Source organism: Choloepus didactylus, chromosome 12 (assembly GCF_015220235.1).
Source record: "Choloepus didactylus isolate mChoDid1 chromosome 12, mChoDid1.pri, whole genome shotgun sequence".
Taxonomy (NCBI): domain Eukaryota; kingdom Metazoa; phylum Chordata; class Mammalia; order Pilosa; family Megalonychidae; genus Choloepus; species Choloepus didactylus.
The window spans coordinates 48,695,963-48,722,194 of record NC_051318.1 but is presented as its reverse complement, the minus strand read 5'-3'; the positions used below and the strand labels follow the sequence as shown (position 1 = coordinate 48,722,194).

Below are 26,232 nucleotides of genomic sequence, written 5' to 3'. Positions count from 1 at the left end.
AGTATGTAACCTTTTATGCTAAAAAGGAATTTCCTTTTGTAATTAAATTAAGGATTTGACATATGTAGATTACCATAGATCATCTGGTTAGGGCCAATGTAATTTCAAGGGTCTTTGTAAAAAAAGAAGGCAATTTAAAGGCAGAGGCAGAGAAAGGTTATGGCTTTGAAGATTGGAGGATGGTGCCATGAGCTGAGGAGTGCAAGTTATGAAGCTCTAAAATTGAATAAAGCAAAGTAATACATTTTCCTCCTGGAGCCTTTGGAGAGAGCACAAACCTGGGTTCCATTGGGATCAGTGAAACCAGTTTTGGGCTTTGACCTCTACAATAGTGAGTGAGAGAATCAATGTGTGCTGTTTTAAGATGCTAAATCTGTGTTAATAAGCATCCATAACAAACTAATACAGTGGCTATTAAAAGTTTATAAATTTTCCTTTATTTTCAACTAAAATTTCTGTAGTTTTCTTTAGCACCTTAAACTTATTTGAACCTAAACTTGCTGTCAGTTTTATAAACAGTATGCTTTGGTACTCTATTTCTTCCCAAACAAATAGTCATTGCTCTATTTTTAATTATTGAAAATGTCTTTCTTTCACTAAATTTAATTTCCAATATTTAATTTACGTATATTCTTCATGTTGTTTCCAAATTTTCTGCCTTCAGTTTTATTCCTACTTAGACATGTATTTTAATTAAAAAATTTTTTTTTTAACTCTAGCATTTCATGGCTAATTTATTTTTTGGAATTTCTTTCTTCAGTAAGTGACATTTTAACTTTTTGGAATATGTGATTCTTGTCTAATTCTGAAATCACATTTAGACTACCTTTACAAAATGGGTTAAGGAGTTAAATAAACCATCTGGACACAGTGAATTTTAAGATTTGATCTTGAATTGTTTTTCCATTTATTGGATGTGTTGTCTATTCAGTTTCTATATTTTATTTTGCACTGCTTATTACAATTTATTAGGAAATAATCTACATAATATTTTGGAATACAACTATATATACTATTATTAAATTTGAAATATAACTCTTATAAATAATTTATGTAAATAGCTATATATTTTACTTAAGCTTGCTAAAGTTATGTGGATATTTATTGTCTTCTAAAACAGCCGTCTTAGGTTTTATTTATTCACTCTACTATTTTGGCTTTAGGTCCCTTAATTTCTCTTCATATCTTTGTAAATCTGTTCCTTCCATTTTATTTGTTTATTTATTTACTGTTTTTTTTCTATTTTCCTAATATTAAAATTTTGCCCATTTATCTTATTTTTTTGTTTATAAGAAATATATTTAAGGTACAATATTTCTCACATGAACTGCTTAGGCCATAACTCACAAGATTTTTTCATTTCTTTGTTTATTACTTTCTATAATAATAATCATATACATAAGTAGGGAGATAGTAAATTAAACCCCATATATATATATATATAACAAGGAGAATAAGAAAAAAATCAGGATTTTGCTTCATTTGTCCTTTCTTCTTAAAGAATTTTAAACAAACTTCCATGGGTCAGGATATTTCACCCATATGTAGTTCAATATTTTTCTTTTGAGACATAGATATTTTTCTGCATAGCCATGATGCTGTTCTGGTATCACATTATGCTGATTTTTTTCAAACTGTCTTTTTAGAGTTGATTTATTTGAGTCAGGATTTAAACAAAGTCCACAGACAACTGCAGTTAGTTGTTAGAAATCAAAAGTCATAGCAGTCTAATTCTATTCATTTTTCCTTGTATAGAAACTAGTTAAATTACCTGTAGGATATCCCACATTGTGGTCATTTCTGTTCGTTCTCTTACCAAGTCATTTAACTTGTTTCTTTATCCCTATATTTGCTAAAAAATAGAAGTTAGCTCTAAAGATTTGATTAACAAATTTGGAATGGCCATTTTATTGGTAACTTTCTGCAATTCATTGCTCCACATCTGTAAACAAAATATCTTTCTATCCCAATTATATAGATGTTAACATTCAATAGTTGGTCAGGAGATGACAGCCTTATCTTTCCATTTTGTATATTCCTATCAAGAATTCATCTAAAAATTTCATTCATCACTAATTGTTTCCTGAAAAAAAAATATTTCCTAAAGTGTTACAAAATTCTAATTTTCTCATTCTCTTCATATTTTGGTTTCCATTATATATAATTTACTATTTCCCTACTTATGTATATGATGATTATTATAGAAATATTATATAATATCAGCTTGTAGGTTGCTTTGAATTTAGATTCTTTAGGCAATTTTACTGATATATATTCACATGCCATACAATTATCCAAAGTTCATAGTACCATCATATAGTTGTGCATCCATCACCACAATAAATTTTTAAACATTTTCATTATGCCAAAAGATCAAAATAAAAACAAGAATAAAAATTAAAATAAAAGTAAAAAAGAACACCTAAAACATCCCATACTCCTCCCCCCCATTATTCACTCACTTTCTCTCCCCATTTTTCTACTCATTTGTCACACACTGTGTAAAGAGAGTATGAGAAAGAAGCTTTTCACAGTCACACAGTCACACCATTTAAGCTATATAGTTATAAGATCATCTTCAAGAAATAAGGCTACGGGATTGCAGTTCAACAGTTTCAGTTCTTTCCTTCTAGCTATTCTAATATATTAAAAACTAATATAAAGCGAGGGCATCTAGGATGGTGGCATAGAGAGGAGTGGAAGCTAGTTAGTCCCCCTGGAACAACTAATAAACAACCAGGAACAACTAGTAATAATCCAGAATAACTGCAGAGGGTACAAATGTGACCGTCCACTCATCAGACACCAACCTGAATTGGGAGGAATGCCTGAGATTGCAGCATAAAATCTGTAAGTAAAAATGACAGATCCAAGCCGATAAACCCCTCCCCCCACAGCCTGAGCTGCAAAGCCTCATGGTGCTAGAGAGAAGCTCTCTCCCCAAGCAAATATTGCTCAGCTGAGCTCCAACTGGGGTTTTAATTAATGAGTCTGGACTGCTCACTATGAGCCGTGAATCCCCAACAAGCAGACAGAGACTTTGGGTGATGACTGACCTTGGAGAGCTGGAGGGTGGCCGTGGATGAGCCCTGAAGGAGGTGTTCTGTCCCTCTTTTGGCTCAGTAGAGAAAGTCTCAGGGCACTATACTGAGTGAAATAAGAGACACATAAAGGCAAATATTGCAGGTTTCATTGATAAGAACTAATTATATGTAAACTCACAGACATGAAATATAAGTTACTAGGATATAGAATGAGCCTAAAGAATGGGGAGGGTTGCTTATTATGAGCAGAATGTTCAACTAGGGTGAACTTAAATGTTTGGAAATGGACAGGGTTGATGGCAGCATGTTGTGAGAATAACTAACAGTGCTGAAAGGTGTGTGAAGGTGGAGGAAAGGGTAAGCTCAGAGTCATGTATGTCCCAGAAGGAAAGTTGGAGTTTAAAAGATGGGAATGTATAAAACAGTGAATCTTGTGGTGGACAATGTCCATGATTAACTATAAAAATATTAGAAATCTCTCTCACAAATGAGAACAAATGTATGATACTATAACTAAAAGTTAGTAATAGAGAGGCATATAGGAAAAAATATACACCTACTGCAAACTATATACTACAGTTAGTAGTATTTTAACATTCTTTCATCAACTGTGTAATCAGAGAAATATACTATAGTTAACAAATGTACTGTACCAAAACTATGGATCAATAATGGAGTGGGGCATGGTTAGGGGTATGGGAGGATTTGAGTTTCTTTTTTTCTTTTTTTTTTTTTGTCTTTATTTCTTTTCTGGAATACTTAAAATGTTCTAAAAATTGAAAAAAATTATTGTGTTGAAGGATGCACAGCTGTATGATGGTACCATGGGCAATTGATTGTACACTTTGGATCTTTGGATAGTTGTATGGTATGTAAACAATCTCAAATATATATATATATATAAGAATAGCCTCCAGAATGTCCTCTCAGCTCCAAATTTGAAATATCACAGCCACTAAACTTTATTTTGTTTTATTTCTCTTTCCACTTTTGGTCCAGAAGGCTTTCTTAATCCTACAATGCTGAGTCCAGGATCATTCTGAGGAGTCACGTCCCATGTTGCCAGGGAGATTTACCCCCTAGGAGTCATGTCCCACATAGAGGGGAAAGCAGGAAGTCCATCTGCAGTATTGGCTTAGAGAGAGAAGCCACATCTAAGCAGCAAAAGAAGTTCTCTAGGGGTGCCTATCAGGCACAATTATGTTTAGGCTTAGCCTCTCCTTTACAGTAACAAGCTTCATAAAGGCAGGCCCCAAGATCAAGGGCTCATCCTGCTAATCTGTTAGTCCCCAATGCTTCCCAGGTGGGTAAGTTTAATATTTCCATGTTTTTCTGCAGTCCCTCAAAGGGGCTTTGCAAGTACTTTTTATTCTCTTGTGAAATTACTTTGGGATGTATTGGGGCTTCATGATAACCTGTACAAACCAGCCAAATCTCACACCCTACTCAAAGTTCCATGTAATTATGGTGTTTGAACAAACTGATCATACAAGTTAAATTAATTAGCATGCTACAGAAAATATAGGTTTTCCACCAAATAGACATCACTTCCTTTGTTCTCACACAGAAGTTGAAGTTTTAAAACAAAATAAGTATCATCCTTTATCCTTTAGTCTGATTTACCTTATTCCTAACCTAAGTCCATTTCATTCATATCTCTAATTGGAGTCTGATCTTTTTTCCAGCTATTTTAACAGGTGCTGTATGGAGTCATGGTGACATTCATAGCTGCTGAACTCTGGCTCTGAGTCTCAGGTGTCACACAGACACCCAAAGTTTCAGAGACCGACCATGTTATAAACAAACAGCTCAGCTTCTCAGAATTTAGAAAGAACCATTACAAATCAGGAATAGATGCAACTGCTGTAAGAGTTTACAGTCTAGGAAGCATTACAATAAGCCTTCCCCTGAAGGCTCTCAGACTCAATTCTCAGTTTGCACATTATAGTTAGTGCATATCGATGAGGCATTATAATATTTCTCTCTTCATTTCTGGCTTATTTCAATCTACATTCTATCCTCAAGGTCCAGTCACCTTACTGCATATCTCACAACTTTTTTTCTTCTTGCCACCACTCAACATTCCATTGTATTTATACACCACTATTCACTATTCCATTTATCAGTCAATATACCATTAGGCCACCTGCATCCATTGAAAATTTGAATACTGCCACCATAAACACAAATGTGCAAATGTCCATTTGCATCCCTGCTCCCAGTTGTTTCAAGTATATACCCAATAACAGGGTTGCAGGACCACATGACAACCCCACACCTGGCTTCCTGTGGAACCACCACACTGGGCCATGCCATTCTACCTCCCACTCACAGTGAATAGGTACATCCCTCTCTCCATATTTTCTCCTGCACCTGTATCCCTCTGCCTATTTGTTAAACAGCTTTATTCACACACTATAAAATCCATCCTAAGGAAACAATCAGCAATCCGCTGTATAATCACAAAGTTATGCTTTCACCACCACAATCTACATCAGGACATCATTTCCATTTCTTCCACAAAGTGGAAGAGGAGGAAAAAAAATGAAAGAAGAAAAAATGAAAATAAAATAAAATAAAATGCAATAAATACAATGAAAATGTCAGACAACAACAACAACACCAAGAATTGCATACCACTCCCTTATATGCCCCTCTTATGGACATTTAGCATTGGTATATTGCCTTTGTTACAATTAATGGAAGCAGTTTGTAATATTACTATTAACTGTAGACTAGTTTTCATTGACTGTATTTTTCCCTATACCATTCAATTTTCAACACCCAGCAATGTTGACATTCATTTGTTCTACCTCACATAAAAACATTCTTATATGTGTACATTTAATCATCATCATTGGCCACTCTAGGTTTGTTAAGTTACACAATCCCAGTCTTTATCTTTTATCTTTCCTTCTGGTGTCATACATGCCCCTAGCCTTCCTCTTTCAACCATAATCATAGTTATCTTTGTTCAGAGTATTTACAATATTGTGCTACCATCACACAATATTGGGCTATCCATTTCAGTGAAATCCACCATATTGAACATTCTGTAGTCCTTTAGCTTCAAATGCCCAACCTCGAAGCTCTTTCTTGCTCTTGATAGCTTGTATTCTCAAGTTGAACTCTCAAAGTTTGCTCATTAATGTTAGTTCATATTGGTGAGATCATACAATCTTGGTCCTTTTTTTTAACCGGCCAATTTCACTCAACATAATGTCTACTGCCTACCATTTTGTCCTTTGTATTTTATGTCAGAGATTTTTTTTTTTTCTCTCTCTCTTCACTCTTACTGATAGTCTTCATATATGCACTCTTCTCCAAACCTCTCTTTCTTTTTTTTTTTTTTCCTACCTGCCTGTATTGCTCCTTTTAGTTTTTCTTGTAGAGCAGGTCTCTTGTTCACAAACTCAGTGTCTGCTTCTCTGAAAATATTTTAAACTTTCCCTTATTTTTGAAGGACAGCTTTGCTGGATATAGAGTTCTTGGTTGGTAGTTTTTCTCTTTCACTATCTTAAATATATTGTACCACTGCCTTCTCACCTGTTTTTGTTGAGCTTCCCTTGTCCGTGATGGATCAATTTTTTCTTGCTGCTTTCAGAATTCTCTCTTTGTCTTTGACGTTTGATAATCTGATTATTAAGTGTCTTGGAGTAGGTCCATTTGGATCTATTCTGTTTGGGGTATGCTGTGCCTCTTGGATCTAAAATTTTATGTTTGTCATAGGAGATGGGAAATTTCCAGTGATTATTTCTTTCATTATTCTCTCTGCCCCCTTTCCCTTCTCTTCTCCTCTGGGACACCAATGACACATATATTCATACACTTTGTGTTGTTATTCAAATACCTGAGACACTGCTCATATTTTTCCATTCTCTTCCTTATCTGTTCTTTTGTGTGCAAGATTTCAGATGTCCTGTCCTGTAGTTTGTGAATACTTTCTTCTGCCGCTCCAACTCTGCTTTTGTAGTCTCCACTGTTTTTCATCTCTTCTGCTATGTCTTTCATTTGCATAAGTTTTGCCAAATGTTTATTCAAACTTTCAAGTTCTTCCATATGTTCTCACAATATCATCTTTATATCCTTCATTGCTGTATCTTTCCTCAACTCATTTTGATTTTTGAATTGATTTAGCATATATATTTGAACATCTTTAATTAGTTGTTTCAGCTCCTGTATCTCATTTGAAGTGTAGGTTTCTTCCTTTGACTGGGCTATATCCTCATTTTTCCTGGTGCACCTTGTCATTTGTTTTTGTGTCTAGGCATCTGGTTTCCTTGATTACCCCAATCAAATTTTCCCAGACCAGATAGTCCCAGGGCTCAGTAGGAGGGTGTAATCAGTATCAAGTTTCCCTGAGGATGAGACTCAGCAGGTAGTCAGATTTTTCTGCAAAGCCTCTAGACTCTGCATTTTTCCTATCCTGCTGAACAGGTGCTGCTTTTCAGCCCCCAGCTCCCCACCAGCATAAAAAGGTATGGTGCCTTTAATTTTCAGTAGACCCTGTTCCTGCCTAGGACTGCAGGTGAGTCAGAAGTTAAACTTAAGCTGTTCCCATTTTATTTTTCTCTAGGCTTGGCATCTGAATTCTCTGAGAGAGGGCAGCCACTTTAGCTGGGTCTTGCCCCCACTTTTCTTAAGGAAGACCCACCCTTTAGGGATTTATCTCCTTCCCTTGACTTCTTCCTTTTTCTTTCTATCTTAACCCCTCCCTTGCCTGGATCAGAGCCAACAATTGAAAATGCTTGAGGCTTTCTCTAATCACTACTTAGAATGAGATAAAAAAGGAAAAAACAGAAATCCCTTTCTAGAGCCAATCCCCAGCCCCCAGTTTCACCAATCAAGAGCTAGAGTTGGTACCCAGTTCTGTGTGCCTGTTTTCTTGGGACACAGCCCTTTTCCAATATTCTGAGTTTAGCCAACTTAAAAACCTGTGTATTTATTCATTTATTATTATAATTTTTTCCATCAGCCTCGCTTCCTCACTGCCAGGAGAGACCTCAGACTTCCTTTCTTGCCTACTCTAAGTTTATCTGTGCTCATAGTTTGTACTCAGTATCCCAAATTTGTTAATTAAACTGCAATTGGAGCTTTGTTGAGCTACTGTCTCTTGCTCCTACTAGTGACTGCATCTTTTTCCCACAGGGAAGTGTTCCAACTCAGTCTGTCATGCCAGTGGGGGTGGGGCACCAGCCTCTGCCATTTGGGGACCTTCACTTACAATTCTTATGCTGAGATCTCAACTATTCCACCCATTCCAGACTGCTGTATGATTTGTGTCTGGTCATGGATGTCCCCCAAACAATTGTTCCAGACTATTTTCTAGTTGTTCCTGGCTATTTACTAGTTGCTCTAGAAGAGTAACTAAATTACACACCTCCCTACACTACCATCCCGTGTCACTGCCTGAATTTAGGTTTTATTCCTTACAAAATACAATTTATTCTAATTATTTTATGATATTTGTCAATTCTAATTTCATATCTCCCTGTTGTCTACTTATAAAAGTTCAGAATATTTTTATATTTCTGATTAGTGTTCTTTGAAACCTTGGGCAATTTTCTGAATTTCTTTTATAGCACCTTAAATCATTAAGCTATTTGCCATTTGCTTTGTGGCTACATTTTTCTGATATGTATTCACTTTCAGTTGGAATTTTATTAGGTACATTTTATATTTTGGCTGGTATGAAGTTTGTAGGTTTGAAGGTTTGATTTTCATATTTCCTTTTGTTCCCCATGTTTAGATGAGATAACTTTTCTGGGCTATGAAGAAGAGGATCTTATAAAGTCTGTTTTCTTTACATATTTCTAATATTTCCCACATCTCTAACCTGATACTTTCTAAGCATTTTGTGTAGGAGAGAAGGGCAGTATTAAGTACCCTTCTCAAGGACACTCATCTATCTCACTATTTTGCTTTTATTCCACTTCTCTCACACAAACTAAAGAAGTTTTATCTCCTCTGAAGTGGAAAACAGAATCAAGAATTATTCTGAATTTGTCTTAGATATATTATATATATTTCAGACCTTTTCCTTTGCCTTTGAATACTCAACAATCTCTTTCTTTTTTTGATGTCACACCAGTTCATTTATTTTCCACAAATTCACCAGTATAAAAGAGACAACCCTTCACATAAATTGACAGATAAATTCTAATGTTGCTTAGCAGTGAAGGCTTTGCTAATAAAATAGTTAAACAAGGAATGTGCAAAATGATTGGATATATTATAGACTACTCTATCAATCTAGTGATTAGTATGTACTTTCTTTAAATTTCCTACTTCCTAAGTTGTATCTCTATCTATATATATTGAAGTGTTAAATGTTGCATCTATATTAGCTCAATTATATTATCCTTTCAAAAACATAAAATTGGAACTCAGTGATTCTAGTAAATCTCCACTTATGTCTAATATAAGATAATGTAAATTTCAGAGTCCTGTTTGTCTGCTGAGTGATAGAAAAAATCAGCCTATAGAGAGAAGAATGAAGCAGACATATAAAGTGGTGCAGAGACGAGAGGTCATATGGCTCCAGGGAGAAAGAGAAAGACTGATGGTGTGGATGCTTTGATCCTTGATTGATTTCCACATCTTTTTTTCTCAGCCCACAGCGGGGCTGAATGCACTGCTTGCCTTTGTGGTTCAAGAAATAAAGTTTCATCCTTTACTTGCATCCTTTAAATAAATTTATTTCTTTTCTTTCTGTCTTTTACTTTTACTGTATTTTTGGGTGCTTCCAATTTCTAAATGCAGTTCTCTAATGTGTCGAGAATTAACCTTGACTAACATAAATAGTATGTGCAGCTTATTTTGTAGAAGTTGTGTATAGTACACTAATACGTGTAAGAAGCAGATAATAGGCAAAAAATTGCATGTTCTAGTGGTATTATTCAGGGTCTTGCTATATCACCTTACTTTTAGTCCTACCTGTTTAAATTTACCTCTAATTCCTATTAAATCAAATTGATTGGGCTACCAGCAATTTTTAAAACATTTTACTACAGATGGTTTCCCAATCTCTGTGACTATCGGAAGGGAAATATAAACATCTGAGGGGTGAATATTCTGAATCATATAGATGTTATGGTAGCACCTATATATTGCCAGCATGTTTTATAATAATTTAGCCTCTTCCTCTATCAAAATAAATCTAAATGGAAGTAATATCTTTAAATGCAAGAGATACACTTGATTTTATTTCAAGCCATACAATTCCACATTTTAAACTAAGTAGATTTAATCATCTATTGGGAAAACAGAAATCTTTGTGCCTAGTTATTATAATTGTGAAATATAAACTGATTAAGGAACATAGATATATTAGAGAATTTTAAGATACAATGCATTGTTTTATGCATCAGCACATCAATTTACCTTTAAAATATGCATTATATATGCATATTTACCATAATTTGTTATTAATGTGCTCATTTTAATAAATGTATCAAATATTGTGGAGTATGTAGTAACTCTAAATTATTCAGAACCCAGCAAAAATATTATCTTCAGTCATAGATTCAAATTATAATCCCACTACTTACTAGTGTGTGGTTAAACCTTCTAAAGTCAGTTTCTTCATTTGGTTTTTGGAATTATTATGTTCATTTTGTAATATAATGTTTGTAAAACATGTAACAGCATGCAAATTATTATTTCTTTCATAATATTCTAAGCTATTGCATTGAATTAAAAATTTGATTATATATTATGATGAAGTGGATGATTCAACAAATATGTTAGTCATTTGAAGTAACATATTTTCATATTTTTAGTATTTTACCAATAACACAACCCTAATGTTTTGACATTGCAGGTACCACATGAGCTGAAATGGGAGCCATTGTTTGGAGTCATTGCCAGATTGACTATAAATTCACAATCTCCAAATAAACCTGTCCATTCTGCTAAAACTTTTACTCATCAAGAGATTTTCTGGGTAGCTGTAGAAAAACAGCTTTGGCTGCCTAAAATTCCAATCAGAGACACAAATTATATATGCCTCTTATTTGGGAATACATTATATATTATTTAATTTTTGGTTCTAATTAAGTTATCAACACCTTTTGTATTAATCAGGATTCAGTCAGAAACTACTTGTAGGTTAGATATATAGATATGGATATAGATATAGATTCAGATATAGATACATATAGGTAACATAGCTGTAGGTCTAACCCATATCTATCCATATTGATATCTATCTATATCTATCCTCTCTCTAAAGAAATTTGTTACAAGGAATTAAAATGTAATTGTGGGAGATGGTTAAGTAATATTTTCATGTCTAATGCTGGAGATGAAAGTCTGCTTGACAGTCAGGAAGGAAATATGAATGTAAAGTGTGGTAGAGCAAGGACAAGCTGTAACCTAGGAGCCTATCCTGGGACACATGAGAATAGAATGGAAATGGTGATGGTTTCACACTGCCTTCAACTCTGACAATCTGGGTGCCTTCAGGAGAAAATGGTGCTTTTTCTCATAGAGTTAAACACATATTTGGCCAAGAAATCCGAAATACTACATGAGATTACAGGGGAAAGTGGAATAACTCCAGGGCTGGTCTGTTACACCACATAAATGAGGTAAAAAGCAGATGAATGACAATATGTGTGTGTTATAAAAGCACCTGTGATCCTACACCAAACAACATGACTAAAAACAACATGGTTGAGGTGGGGCAAAATGGTGGAGTGGTGAGGTGTAGGTTTTAGTTATTCCTCCAGGGCAGTAGGTAGGAAGTCAGAAACTGTGTGGATCAGACACAACAGAGCAATTTGACTTTGGGCATACTTTGTACAACACTTACTAATGCATGGGACAGCTGAGATCAGTGAAATCTGTAAGTTCTTATGGCCAGGGGACCTGTCCCCCTCCCTGCGAGGCTCAGTCCAATGGAAGGAGGGGCCATCTGTGCTGGGAACAAGGAGGGAGGACTGCAGTTGCAGCTCTGACTGAAAAATTAGGTTGCTGATTGAAACTCCAAACATAGGTAGACTGAAACCAGACACCAGAGAATCCAGGAGCAGTCAACCCAGCAGGGAGGAGATAGGGCTAGCAAAAACAGCAAAAAAAAAAAAAAAAAAAAAAAAAAAAAAAAAAAAAAAAAAAAGGAAAGAAAGAAAAGAAAAGAAAAAAAAGCAAAAATAAAAAAAGAGACTTTTTGGAGTTCTGGTGAACATAAAATGGAGAATGGCAGGGCTCAGGCAGAGTCAGGCTCATAGGCAAATCCAGAAGGCAAGGACCCTGGTCTGAAGGGCCAAAGAGCTCTGCTTTTTTGATTGTTCCTTAATGGCCCTAATCTCCTTGTCTCTTAGAATTTCAATAGCCCATTGTATCTGCAAGGAGGGCCCTTTTTTTTTTTCTATCTTTTTCTCTTTTTCTAAAACAATTACTCTAAGAAGCCCATTACAGAAAGCCTCAAAGACCTGCAATTTGGGCCCAGGCAAGAGCAAAGCTAATATGGCTCTGAGAGGCAAAGCAATAACTCTAGAGGCTGAGAAAATGCTACAACTCACCAAGAAAAGGGGGGGTGTCTCTTACAACCATCTTCCCAGAGGGCTGGGAACACTCCTGCCTGGTGAGAGTGCCACAGCCCAGAGCTACCCCAAACAACTCAGTGTGATGGGAAGTGTTTCCAACAACATGCACACACACCACAACATAGGGTGTGGACAAAAGCCTTTCATGCAACCTCAGCTAATTGTTCCAGAGCCTAGAAGGCAGAGCTGTGTGAAAAGGGGGAAATTAACACACCACATTCAGCCATCCTTTCAGCAGACTGGGAACACCCCTACACAGCCCTGCAGCCCAGAACTTCCCTTGGGGGATGGTGCTCATCTGTGACATAGCACAGTTTTCCCTCAGCAGGGGACATAGGAGGGCATGCCTTGGAAGAGAGACCTACTTGCAAGTCCCAGGGACCATATGCCAATACCAAGGACCTGTGGGTCAGTGGCAGAGACAAACTGGTGAGACTGAACTGAAGGATTAGACTCTTGGAACAGCTTTAAATCTCCAGGAACACCTGGGAGATTTGATTATTAAAGCCATCCTCTCTCCATAACTGCTCAGACACATGCCCCACATTCAGGGCATGAGGCACAGACTACACACACAAGCTTGGTGCACAAATTGGACCCCACAAGACTCACATCCCAAGTCACCACAAAGACAAAGTTGGGGACTTCTGGCTTGAGAGGAATAGGTGGCTCCTGGACACCACCTGCTGGTTAAAGTGTACTCCATGAAGCTATAGATATGACACATTGGAGATAAGTGTTAGAATCAGCCAACATATCCTAAAAGAAGCCTATGAAGTTAAGCAAATGCCAAGAGGCCAGAAACAACAGAAAATTTTAAAGCAGATGATATGGATAACTCAAACCCAAACACCCAATTCAAAGATCACAGAAGACACAGTATTTGGAGCAATTAATCAAAGAAGTAAAGACAAACAATGAGAGCATGGCACAGGATATAAAGGACATGAAGAAGACTCTAGAAGAGCAGAAAGAAGAAATAGCAAGAGTAAATTAAAAAATAGATGATCTTATGGAAATAAAACAAACTGCTGACCAAATTAAAAAGATTCTGGATACTCATAGAGGAAGACTACAGGAAGCTGGAGAGTGAATCAGTGACCTCAAGGATGACAGAATTGAAAAGAAAGAATAAAAGAAAGAATGGGGAAAAATTGAAAAAATCAAAATGGACCTCAGGGATATGATAGATAAAACATCCAAACATAAGACTTATTGGTGTTCTAGAAGGAAAGGGAAGGGTAAAGATCTAGGAAGTGTATTCAAAGAAATTGTTGGGGAAAACTTCCCAAATCTTCTAAACACCATAAATACACAAATCATAAAATCCAAATAAACCTACCCTGAGACATATTCTGATAAGACTGTCAAATACTGAAGACAAGGAGCAAGTCCTGAAGGCAACAAGAGAAAACCAATTCACCACTTACAAAGGAAAGAGCATAAGACTAAGTAGGGACTACTCAAAAGCCACCAGGGAGGCAAGAAGGCACTGGCATGACATATTTAAAATTCTGAGAGAGAAAAATTGCCAACCAAGAATTCTTTATCCAGCAAAGCTCTCCTTCAAATTTGAGGGAGAGCTTAAAGTTTTTCACAGACAAACAAATGCAGAGAGAATTTACTAACAGGAGATCTGCCCTACTTGAGATACTAAAGGGAGAATTACTGACAGAGAAACAAAGAAAGGAGAGAGATAGATGGAGAAAGGTTCACTACTAAAGAGATTCAGTATGGGTACATTAAATGACATTAAGAGAGAGGGGGAAAACATATCTGACAAATATAAACCAAAGGATAGGATGGCTGACTCAAGAAATGCTTCACAGTAATAGCATTGAATGTAAATGGATTAAACTCCCCAATTAAAAGATATAGATTGGCAGAATGGATCAAAAAATATGAACCATCAATATATTGCATACAAGACACTCATCTTAGAAAGAGGGACACAAAGAAATTGAAAGTGAAAAGATGAAAAAATATTTCATGCAAGCTACAGCCAAAAGAAAGCAGGTGTAGCAATACTAATCTCAGATAAAATAGACTTTAAATGCAAGGATGTTATGAGAGACTAAGAAGGCCACTACATACTAATAAAAGGGGCAATTCAACAAAAAGAAATAACAATCATAAATGTTTATGCAACCAATCAAGGTGCCACAAAATACATGAGACAAACACTGGCAAAACTAAAGGAAGTAATTGATGTTTCCACAATAATTGTGGGAGATTTCAACACATCACTCTATCCTATAGATAGATCAACCAGACAGAAAACCAGTAAGGAAACTGAAAACCTAAACAATCTGATAAATGAATTTGATTTAACAGACATATATAGAACATTACATCCAAATCACCAGGATACACATTCTTCTCTAATGCTCACGGAACTTTCTCCAGAATAGATCATATGCTGGGACATAAAACAAGCCTCAATAAATTAAAAAAAAAAAATGAAAAATTCAAAGCACATTCTCTGACCACAATGAAATACAGTTAGAAGTCAATAACTGTCAGAAACTTAGAAAATTCACAAATACCTGGAGGTTAAACAATACTCTCCTAAATGATCAGTGGGTTAAAGAAGAAGCAGCAAGAAAAATTGCTAAATATATACAGATGAATGCAAATGAGAACACAAAATATCAAAACTTATGAGATGCAGCCAAAGTGATATTGAGGGGAAAATTTATAGCATTAAATGCATACATCAAAAAGGAAGAAAAAGCTAAAATCAAAGAACTAATGGAGCAACTGAAGAAGCTAGAAAATGAACTGCAAACCAATCCTAAACCAAGTAGAAGAAAATAAATAACAAGGATTAAAGCAGGAATAGAGAACAAAGAAACAAAATATTAAAAAGTAGAATAAATAACACCAAAACTTGGTTCTTTGAGAAGATCAATAAGATTGACAAGCTCCTAGCTAGACTGACAAAATCAAAAAGAGAGAAGACCCATAGAAACAAAATAATGAATGAAAAAGGTGACATTACTGCAGATCCTGAGGAAATAAAAAAATAATGAGGATACTGTGAACAACTGTATGCCAACAAACTGGATAATGTAAAGGAAATGGAAAATTTCCTGGAAACATGTGAACAACAAAGACTGACCAGAGAAGAAACAGAAGACCTCAACCAACCAATCACAAGCAAAGAGATCCAACCTGTCATCAAAAAGCTTCCCACAAATAAATGCCCAGGGCAGATGGCTTCACAGGGGAATTCTACCAAACTTTCCAAAAAGAACTGACACCAGTCTCACTCAAACCCTTTCAAAACATCACAGAAAATGGAACACTACCTGTGATGGTTAGGTTCATGTTCCAACTTGGCCAGGTGATAGTTCCCAGTCTGGTCAAGCAAACACTGGCCTAACAATTGCTGTGAGGATGTTTGTGGCTAGTTAATAAACCAACAGGATGGTTTATTAAATCATCAGTCAATTGATTGCAGCTGTGACTGATGACTCACCAAAGGGCATGTCTTCCACAATGAGAGAATGCAATTGGCTGGATTTAATCCAATTAATCAGTTGAAGACTTATAAGCAACACAGAGAGAGGACCTTCACTTCTTCTTCAGCTGCCCAGCAAAGCATTTTCTGAGGAGTTCATCAATATTGCTGGTTCATTTCCTGAGGAGTTCTTTGGACATCTTCCTTGGAGTTGACAGTTTGCTGACTGCTCTAAAGAATTTGGACTCATGCCTACCCACAGTTGTGTGAGTCACTTTTATAAATTTTATAGTCATAAACACCTCTCATTGATTCTGTTTCCGTAAAGAACCCTAAATAATATGCTACCTAACACATTTTATGAAGCTAACATCAATCTAATACCAAAACCAGGCAAAGTTGCTACAAAAAAGGAAAACTACAGGCCAATCTCTCTAATGAATATAGATGCAAAAATTCTCAACAAAACACTTGCAAATTGAATCCAAAGGCACATTAAAAAAATCATACACCATGACCAAGTGGGGTTCATTCCAGGCATGCAAGGATGGTTCAACATAAGGAAACCAATCAATGTATTACAGCACATTAACAAATCAAAAGAGAAAAATCAAATCATCATCTCAATAGATGCTGAAAAAGCATTTGACAAAATCCAACATCCCTTTTTGATAAAGACACTTCAAAAGGTAGGATTTGAAGGAAAATTCCTCAATATGATAAAGAGCACATATGAAAAACCCACAGCTAGCATAGTACTCAATAGTGAGAGATTGACAGCCTTCCCTCTAAGATCAGGAATGAGGCACGGATGCCTGCTATCACCACTATTATTCAACATTGTGCTAGAAGTGCTAGCCAGGGCAGTCTGACAAGACAAAGAAATAAAAGTTATCCAAATTAGAAAGGAAGAAGTAAAACTGTCATTATTTGCAGATGATATGATCTTATATCTGGAAAACCCTGAGAAATCGATGACACAGCTACTAGAGCTAATAAACAAATTTGGCAAAGTAGCAGGATACAAGATTAATGTGCACAAGTCAGTAATGTTTCTATATGCTAGAAATGAAGAAATTGAAGAGACACTCAAGAAAAAACATACCATTTTCAATAGCAACTAAAAAAAATCAAGTACCTAGGAATAAACTTAACCAAAGATGTAAAAGACCTATACAAAGAAAACTACATAACTCTACTAAAAGAAATAGAAGGGGACCTTAAAAGTGGGAAAATATTCCATGTTCATGGATAAGAAGGCTAAATGTCTTTAAGATGTCAATTCTACAGAAACTCATCTACAGATTCAATGCAATCCCAATCAAAATTCTAACAACCTACTTCACAGACTTGGGAAAGCTAGTAATTAAATTTATTTGGAAAGGGAAGATGCCTGAATTGCTAAAAACACTCTAAAAAAGAAAAACAAAGTGGGAGGACTTACACATCCTGATCTTGAAGCTTATTATACGACCACAGTAGTCAAAACAGCATGGTACTGGCATAAAGATAGACATATTGTTCAATGGAATTGAATTGACAATTTGGAGACAGATCCCCAGATTTATGGCTGACTAAGCTTTGATAAGGCCCCAAAACCACTGAACTGGGTCATAACAGTCTTTTCAACAAATGGGACTGGCAGAGTTGGATATCCATATCTAAAAGAATGAAAGAGGACCCCTACCTCACAACCTACACAAAAATTAACTCACAGTGGATCAAAGATCTCAATATAAAAGACAGTACCATAAAACTCCTAGAAGATAATGTAGGGAAACATCTTCAAGACCTTGTATTAGGTGACCACTTCCTAGACCTTACACCCAAAGCACAAGCAACAAAAGAAAATATAGATAAATGGGAACTCCTCAAGCTTAGAAGTTTCTGTACTTCAAAGGAATTTGTCAAAAAGGCGAAGAGGCAGCCAACTCAATGGAAAAAAATTTTGGAAACCATGTAGCTGATAAAAGACTGATATCTTGCATATATAAAATAATCCTACAACTCAGTGACAATAGTACAGACAGCCCAATTATAAAATGAGCAAAAGATATGAAAAGACAGTTCTCTGAAGAGGAAATACAAATGGCCAATGTGTTAGTTACGGTTCTCTAGAGAAACAGAATCAATGAGAGGTGTCTCTGACTATCAAATTTGTAAAAGTGACTCATGCAACTATGGGTATGCATGAATCCAAATTCTGTAGAGAAGTCAGCAAACCATCAACTCTGAGGAAGATGTCTGATGAACTCCTCAGGAAATGAACTGGCAACTTTGACGAACTTCTCAGGAAATGAACTGGGATCTTTGATGAACGTGTTCGATGAAATCCTCAGGAAACACATCGGGAACTTCAACGAACTCCTCAGGAAACGCTTCACTGGGCAGCCAAAGAAGAAGTGAAGGTCCTCTATCTGTCTTGCTTATGAGCCTTCAACTGATTAATTGGATTAAATCCAGCCAATTGCATTCTCTCATTGTGGAAGACATGCCCTTCACTGAGTCATCAGTCACAGCTGCAGTCAATTGACTGATGATTTAATAAACCAGCCTGTTGGTTCCAGCCACAAACATCCTTGCAGCAATTGTTAGTCCAGTGTTTCCTTGACCAGACAGCTGGGTACTATCACCTGGCCACGTTGACACGTGAACCTAATCATCACAGCCAGGAAACATGTGAAAAAATGTTCAGCTTCACTAGCTATTAGAGAGATACAAATTAAGACCACAATGAGATACCATCTCACACCAATTAGAATGACTGCCATTAAAGAAACAGGAAACTACAAATGCTGGAGAGGATGTGGAGAAATTGGAACTCTTATTCATTGTTGGTGGGACTGTATAATGGTTCAGCCACTCTGGAAGTCAGTCTGGCAGTTCCTTAGAAAACTAGATATAGAGTTACCCTTCGATCCAGCGATTGCACTTCTTGGTATATGGTATATACCTGGAAGATTGGAAAGCAGTGACACAAACAGATATCTGCATGCCAATGTTCAATTGCCAAGAGATGGAAACAACCCAAATGTCTTTCAAGAGATAAGTGGATAAATAAAATGTGGTATACACACATGATGGAAAACTACATGGCAGTAAGAAGGAACGATGTCGTGAAACATATGACAACATGGATGAATCTTGAAGACATAATGCTGAACGAAATAAGCCAGGCACAAAAAGAGAAATATTATATGATACCACTAATGTGAACATTTAAAAATGTAAAATAAATGGTTTATAATGTAGAATGGAGGGGAACTAGCTATAGAGAGCAATTAATGGAGGGGGAATGATAACCCAATAAGAACAGATAAGCTATCATGGGTAAATTTAACATTCTGGGGATGCTCAGATATGACTATGGTTTGTTAACTTCTGATGGGTATAGTAGGAACAAGTTCACAGAAATGTTGCTATATTAGGTTATTTTCTTGGGGTAGAGTAGGAACATGGAAGTAAATAGTAATTTTAGGTTAGTTGCCTTTTTCTTACTCCCTTGTTATGTTATGGTTTGTTTGAAATGTTTATTTACTGTATGGTTTTTTTTTATTTTTTTGATAAAGTTAATTTTTTAAAAAAGAGTTAATTTAAAAAAGAAACAATGAAAAAATATGTAGAGCCCCCTTGAGGAGCTGGTGGAGAATTCATGGGTGTTGAGCTTCCCCACCTCAGTGGTTGCTGACCAGACATAGGGGACTGGTGGTTTAATGGGCTGAGCCCTCTACCATGGGACTTGCCCTTGGCAAGACTGTTGCTGCAAAGGAGAGGGTAGGCCTGCCTATAACTGTGCCTAAGAGCCTCCTCCTGAGTGCCTGTTTGTTGCTCATATGTGGCCCTCTCTCTCTAGCTAAGTCAACTTGGCAGGTGAAATCACTGCCCTCCCCCCTACATGGGATGAGATACCCAGGGGAGTGAATCTCCCTGGCAGCATGGAATATGACTCCCAGGGAGGAATCTAGACCTGCAATCATGGATGGAGAACATCTTCTTGACCAAAAGGGGGATGTGAAAGGAAATGAAATAAGTTTCAGTAACTGAGAGATTCCAAAATGAGCTGAGAGTTCACTCTGGTGGGCACTCTTATGCACAATATAGACAACTTTTTAGGCTCTGATGAATTGGAATGGCTAGCAGTAAACACCTGAAACTATCAAACTACAACCCAGAACCCATGAATCTTGTAGAAAATTGTATAAAAATGTAGCTTATGAGGGGTGACAATGTGATTGGGAAATCCATATGGACCACACTCCCCTTTCTCTAGTGTATGGATGGATGAGTATAAAAATGGGGGCAAAGAAAAAAAACAGGCACCCAGTGTTCTTTTTTACTTTAATTGTTCTTTTTCACTTTTATTTTTACCCTTATTATTTTTGTGTGTGTGGTAATGAAAATGTTCAAAAATTAATTTTGGTGATGAATGCACATCTATATCATGGTACTGCGAGCAATTGAATGTATGCTTTATATGGATGCATGGTATGTGAATATATCTTAATAAAAATGAATTAAAAAAAATTCTCTGCCACTTAGAATGAAAATGTATGTGCAGGGCCCTCCCTGGGAAGCTGGGGGAGAGTGTGGAGGTGTTGGACTTCCTCACCTGGATTGTTGCTGATGTTCTCACAAACACTGAGGACTGGCGGTTTGATGTGTCAAGCCCTTATCATGGGACTTGCCCTTACGAGGCTCATTAACTGCAAAGGAGAAGCTAAATCTGCATATAATTGTGCCTAAGAGTCTCCCAAAGTGCCTCTTTTTTGCTCAGATGTGACCCTCTCTCTCTAGCTAAGCCACCTCAGCAGGTGTAAATCTGCCTGGCAACACAGGATATGACTCCCAGGGATGAATCTGGACCCAGCATCAGCATTGTGGGATTGAGAACATCTTCTTGACCAGGAGGAGGATATCAGGTGAAATGAAGTGAAGTTTTTGTGGCTGAGAGATTTCAGATAGAGCCGAGAGGTCACTCAGGTGGACATTTTTATGCACTATATAGATGTGTTGTAGTGGCTGGAAGTAAATACCTGAAACTATCAAACTCCAACCCCATGGCCCGGACTCTTGGGGATGATTGTATAACAATGTAGCTTGCAGAAGGTGACAGTGTGATTGTGGAAACCTTGTGGATCACACTCCCTTTGTCTGGTGTGTGGATGGATGGGTAGAAAAATGAGGACAAAAAACTAAAAGAAAAATAGGGTGGGGGGGATGACTTGTGTGTTATTTTTTACTTTTTTGTTCTTGTTCTGATTCTTTCTAGTGTAGGGAAGATGTTCGAGGGTGGATTGGGGTGATGAATGCATAGCTGTGTGGTGGTGCTGTGAACAGTTGATTGTGCACCCTGTATGATTGTGTGGTATCTGAATATATTTCAATAAAACTAAATTTAATTTAAAAAAAACATGGCTGCTTGTTCACTTCAAACCTGTGTATCTCACACAAAAACACAGGGAGGAATTCTGAGAAATGTAGTTCAGAGTAATCAAGTTTCACATTCCAAAGCCATGGAAGTCCAACTTTGCTAACTTAGCACACATACACATATCTTTAACCCATATTTAATTTTCAAATGAAAATAGCAAAGGTAAGGTTCTACTCAATGTGATACAGCTGTAACATATACAGCCCAAAACACCCTAGTCCTTCCCCCCAAAAAACTACAAAGCCCTCTTTTTGGGTTTGCTGATCATCATTTTTCTTCTAGCTAATTTCAACTTCCCCTTGATATCCTATAGATTAAATACTGAGTACATAATAATTAGTCTTAACACATCTCATGTTAAACAATACAAGAACAAAAGGGGGGAAGAAAAAATATTTATGTATATATATACATATATTCACAACTCAAAAGAACCACTTACATTTATTACAGTCCCTATTTCTGCAACTGGTCATATGATCATAGCTGATCTTTAAAATTTGCTTATTTCATTACTAATTCTGTATTACTTGGTCCTATACACTTGGGAGGTTGTGGTTCCTCAGCTGATGGTGCAATAGAAACCTTAATTTCCAAAGGGTCTGGGACATTGGTAGTTCTGTCCAATTGAGTTACTGTAGTTTTTCATTGATTTTGATCACAGGATATGTGAGTACAAAGATATGCCTTCCTGGGATCTCCATTCTGGATATATTCCTCCTTCCACTGTATAATAGGAACTAAATTTCTTCCTGATAGTCATGATAAATAACCTCAGACAGTACAGTGACAACCTATTTGGCTTGTCAATTTACTGTCATGAGAAGCTCAAAGTAGCCATGTGACAGGTTGAACTTCCAGTTGAAGGAATGATTATTATGTGCTCCGATGAAAGCATCCCTTACTTTGTTGCTAAGACCTTTAGACCATCAGAGATGAGAATCACAAATTTTGCTGTTGGATCATTAGGGAAATTAGTGAGTGGAGCCACTCTCCTTTCCACACTTGATTCTCACACCAGTGGATGCTGGCTATGGTAGACACAGCACCATATATCCATCATTGATTTCGAGTACTTGCTATATCCTAGAGTCATTTTTCTGGCCTTGTAAGGGGTTGCAAACTTGCTGGCACTATAACTTAATTTTCACAAGGCCATTCCAAGCCTCTATCAAGCTAGCTGCTTCAGGGGAATATGGTAAAGCCAGTGAATTCTGTCAGCATGAACCTATTTGATTTTGTGATCACAAGTGATGTGTATAATATGATGATAATGGATAAAGCATCATGTAAGTCCATGGGTTGTGGTTGTGGCAGAAGCACTGCAGTCAGAGGAAGTAAGTTTATATCTATGATATATCCTCATGTTATTAATTTTAACTTTCTCATGAATAATGGTACTGAGAAATTTTCATGTGCTTATTAGTAATTTATTTATTTTATTTTACTGGTGGTTCACTCATATGACTCAATAAGAGAACTCTGTTCCTCTCCATTTGGGGCTTCCCTCAAGACTTCTTAAGTGTCTTTATAACCTGGCTACTGGCTCTTAGAGGAAGCAATCCAAGAAAGGAAGACAGAACCATCTCCAAGATAGCCTTTTTAATTGCAAGTTACATAGCAAAGCTTCCACACCATTCAATTCATTTGAAGACCGTTAGTCTGACCTCATTAAAGGAGTGGGGAATTAGACTCTGGATTTTCAAGGGAGGATAGTCAAATATGTATATATAGGGAGAGAGTTAACATTTATTTGATACAGTACATATGTATATACATACATTAATAAATGAGTGTGAGTTCTGAATTTTTCCAAATGCTTTTTTTTCTGTTGATTATAGTCTCTAGTTTGCATTGATTGTATTTTCCCCCAATACCTCCCTATTTTTAACACTGCAAGGTTGACACTCATTTTTTCCCCCTCATGAAAAAACATATTTGTACCTTTTATCACAATTGTTGAACACTCTAGGTTTCACTGAGTTATACAGTTCCAGTCTTTATCTTTCCTCTTTCCTTCTGGTGTCCCACATGCTCCTAACCTTCCTCTTTCAACCATACGCACAGTCATCTTTGTTCAGTGTACTTATATTGCCATGCTACTATCTCCCAAAATTGTTTTCCAAACCTCTCACTTTTGTCTTTTCCTTTCTGTCTGCAGTGCTTCCTTTAGTGTTTCCTATAGAGCAGGTATCTTGTTCACAAACTGTGCCATTGTCTGTCTGTCAGAAAATATTTTAAGCTTTCCCTCATATCTGAAGGATAGTCTTGCCAGATATAGGATTCTTGATTGGTGGTTTTTCTTTTTTAGTATCTTAAATATATCACACCACTTCCTTCTTGCCTCCATTGTTTCTATTGAGAAACACACACATATTCTTATCAAGCTTCATTTGTATGTGATGGATCGCTGTTCTCTTGCTGCTTTCAGGACTTTCTCTTTATTTTTGATGCTTGATAATCTGATTATTAAGTGTCTTGGCATAGGCCTATTCAGATCAATTCTGTGTGGGGTACCTGTGCTTCTTGGATCCATAATTTTATATCTTTCATAAGAGATGGGAAATTTTCATTGATTATTTCCTCTATTATTTCTTCTGCCCCTTTTCCTTTCTTGTCTCCTTCTGGGACACCCATGATATGTACATTTCTGCATTTCATGTTGTCATTGAATTCCCTGAGACATTGCTCATATTTTTCCATTCTTTTCCCTATCTGTTCTTTTGTGTGTAGGTTTTCAGATGCCTTGTTCTCCAGTTCCTGAGTATTTTCTTCTGCCTCTTGAGATGAGATCTGCTATTGCATGTTTCCATTGTGTCTTTCATCTCTTGTGTTGTGCCTTTCATTTCCATAGATTCTTCCCATTGTTTTTTTGAACTTTCAATTTCTATCTTATATATGCCCAGTGTTTTTTTTTTTTATAGCCTTTGTCTTTTGCCATACCTTCTCTAAACTTTTTGAATTGATTTAGCATTAGTTGTTTCAATTCCTGTATCTCAGTTGAAGTGTAAGTTTGTTCCTTTGACTGGGCCATCACTTCATTTTTCTCAGTGTAGGTTGTAGTTTTCTGTTGTCTAGGGATCTACTTTCCTTGGTTACCCCAATCAGGTTTTCCCAGACCAGAACAGACCCAGGTCCCAGAAGGAGGAAATATTTAGTATCCAGTTTCCCTGAGCATGTGTCTTAGAAAATTGATGCACCCCGTGAGGCTTCAAGCCACTGTGCTTTTTCTAACCTGCCCAGCAGATGGTGCCTGTCAGCCTGTAGCTCCTGACTGGTGTAAGGAGGTGTGGCCCATGGCTGTTTCCCCCCAGGCTCTGGGGTCTGGTTCTGAATGGAAGGTGGGTAATAGAGCTGGGCACCACCTCTTTCCTCTTTGGGAAGATAATCCCCCTAGGGAGATTTCATTTGCATTTAAATAGGTTATTTTTTTCTCTGACTCTGCTATCTCCATCCTTGTCTAGGTCAGAGCACTGGGAGCTGAAAATGGCAGAGGTTTTCTCCACTGAGCCACTCAGGTTTAGAGAGAGAAAAAGAGAAAGAAAGCCCTCTTTCAAGATCGGTCCATGGCCTCTGGTTTCACCCATCTGCCAGAGATAGCACCTGGTCCTCTGGGCTTCCCCTCCTGAGACAGGGAAGTCCCCTGGCTCTTTAAGGTGAGTCATTGCTAAAAGTCTCTGTCTGCTTGTTGGGGATTTGCAGCTTGCATTGAGCAGTCCATGTTTGCCAACTAAAATATGCTGGACTGAAGCATATTTGCTTATTCAGAGAGTGCTGCTCTCTATCACAGTGAGGCTTTGTTTTTCAGGCTGCCATGGGGAAAGTGGGCTCCCGGCTCAGATTTGTAGTTTCTACTCACAGATTTCATGCTGCAATCTCAGGCATTGCTCCCACTTCAGGTTGATGAATGATGTGTGAACAGTCACAGTCATCCCCCACAGTTATTACAGGTCATTTACTAGTTGTTCCTGGTTTTTCATTAGTTGCTCTGGGGGGGACTAACTTCCACTCCTTTCTATGACACCATCTTCTTCCCTCCTCTCCAAATGCTTTTTGCTGCCATCTATTGATATGATCACATTTTTTTCCTATTTTTCTAATGTGGTAATTTACACTGGTTGATTTTTGAATATCAAACATACTTGATCTTAATGCATTTACTTTGTGTGTGTGTGTGTGTGTGTGTGTGTGAATGTGTATGTGTGTATTTTTCTGGATTTAATGGCCATTGCTTTTAAGGAATTTTGTGTTTTTGTTTATGAGACATAGTAATCTATAATTTTAATTCTTATATTATTCTTGTTATGTTTTGATATCAGAATAATGCTGCCCTTAAAAAATGAATTGGAAAATGTTCCTCCTCTGTTTTCTGAAATGATTTGTCTAGATTGATAGAATTCACTAGGAAAGCCTCCTGGACCTAGAGTTTTTCCTTGTAAGGAAGTTTTTGAATAGACATTTGATTGCTTTATTAGATACAAGAGGTAATTTAGATGTTTTCTTCCTCTGTCAGTTTTGTAAGTTGTGTCTGTTTTTCCTCAGTTGTCAAATTCATTGGAATGAAGTTGTTTGTAATATCCTATTTAAATATCATTTAATGTCTGTGGGATCTGTAGTGAGATCCCCTTTTTCATTCCTTATGTTGGTAATTAATGTTTCCTATATGCATTCTTTAGAACAAATGCCCTGCAAGTCTGAGTGTGAATGTCATGTTTCACTATGAATTTCTCATTGCTTTGCAGTCCT

General features: G+C 36.8%; 1 long non-coding RNA gene across 1 annotated transcript in view; it reads left to right on the top strand.

Moving 5' to 3' along the window:
- LOC119507343 overlaps positions 1–10,958 on the top strand; it is an 80,372-nt gene extending 69,414 nt beyond the window's left edge. The window contains exon 3 of the long non-coding RNA XR_005211208.1: positions 10,867–10,958. This is a non-coding gene — a long non-coding RNA (uncharacterized LOC119507343). The remainder of the gene's footprint in view (positions 1–10,866) is intronic.
- Positions 10,959–26,232: the final 15,274 nt, after the last annotated feature.